This window comes from Apis dorsata, unplaced genomic scaffold (assembly GCF_000469605.1).
Source record: "Apis dorsata unplaced genomic scaffold, Apis dorsata 1.3 scaffold_993, whole genome shotgun sequence".
NCBI lineage: Eukaryota > Metazoa > Arthropoda > Insecta > Hymenoptera > Apidae > Apis > Apis dorsata.
In genome coordinates this window covers 54,401-55,335 of record NW_006264096.1, presented here as the reverse complement: position 1 = coordinate 55,335, position 935 = coordinate 54,401, and the positions used below count along the sequence as shown (strand labels likewise).

General features: G+C 29.2%; 1 protein-coding gene across 16 annotated transcripts in view; it reads right to left on the bottom strand.

The window, feature by feature from the left end:
• The window catches only part of LOC102671595 (RNA-binding protein lark), a 13,813-nt gene that overhangs the window by 4,283 nt on the left and 8,595 nt on the right, over nucleotides 1–935 (bottom strand). For 10 of the 16 annotated variants that reach the window (XM_006624146.2, XM_006624144.2, XM_031514414.1 and 7 more), the window contains one exon: nucleotides 748–935. The exons of the other annotated variants lie outside the window; for them this stretch is intronic. The gene's annotated coding sequence lies outside the window, so the exon portion shown is untranslated. Of the gene's footprint in view, nucleotides 1–747 lie in introns of those variants that run through there. 16 annotated transcript variants of the gene reach the window in all.

Genomic DNA, 935 nt, shown 5'->3' with positions numbered 1-935 from the left:
AAGTTTTATTTACGATCGAAAAAAAAATCCGCGCTACTCACGTGCGCGTCATCGTCACAGAAACGGTCATTGAACACGACGCGACATACATATGCATACATACATATATACATACACACGTATATATGTACATATTCATACATATGTATGATAGATATATATATATTATATATATACATATATATACATATATATATACACACACATACGTATATACATATAAACACGTATGTATTTATGTATGTATAACGTTATAAGCTTCGTCCTACCTGTATACTTTGAAATCTTAAATTTGAACGAAGAATTAATCATGATAAAATAATACTAATATTTTAATACTAATTTAACAAAGTATAAATACGAATTGAAAATACAAATTGAAAATTTTTGGCAGGACGATGCTACAACAAAGTTTTTTTTTACATCAAAAGATGAAAATTTGACAATCTTTCGAATGGACATACGCGTTAAATTATATCAAATATAATATTTGATTAATTGTAAGTAATTTGGACCGGAATGGAAAGCTGAATATGTAATATAATAATAAAATTAATTGAATAAAGGAACAGAAGGTATAAAAGGAATTGTGTGTGTATGTATGTGTATGTGTGTGTGCGTTATATGTATAAGGAAATAGGAAATAGGAAAGGAAAAAAAGGAAAGAAAAGAAAAGAAAAATAAAAATAAAAAAAAAACAAAAGAGGGAAAGGTGACAGAATTATAAAAGAAATCTGCAATTGGATAAAATATTTTTCATTTTGTTTGCTATTTAATCTGTCCGTTTCTTTTTTTCTTCTTCTTTCATATTCTTTTTAGAAGGATGGGCGAAGGATTCTCGTCTAAATAGCGCATTACGGGGAGAATACATGTTTTCCCGATAGAACGGGCGAATGGTGGATCTTCGCGCGTGCAGATCGACAGACATAGACGGC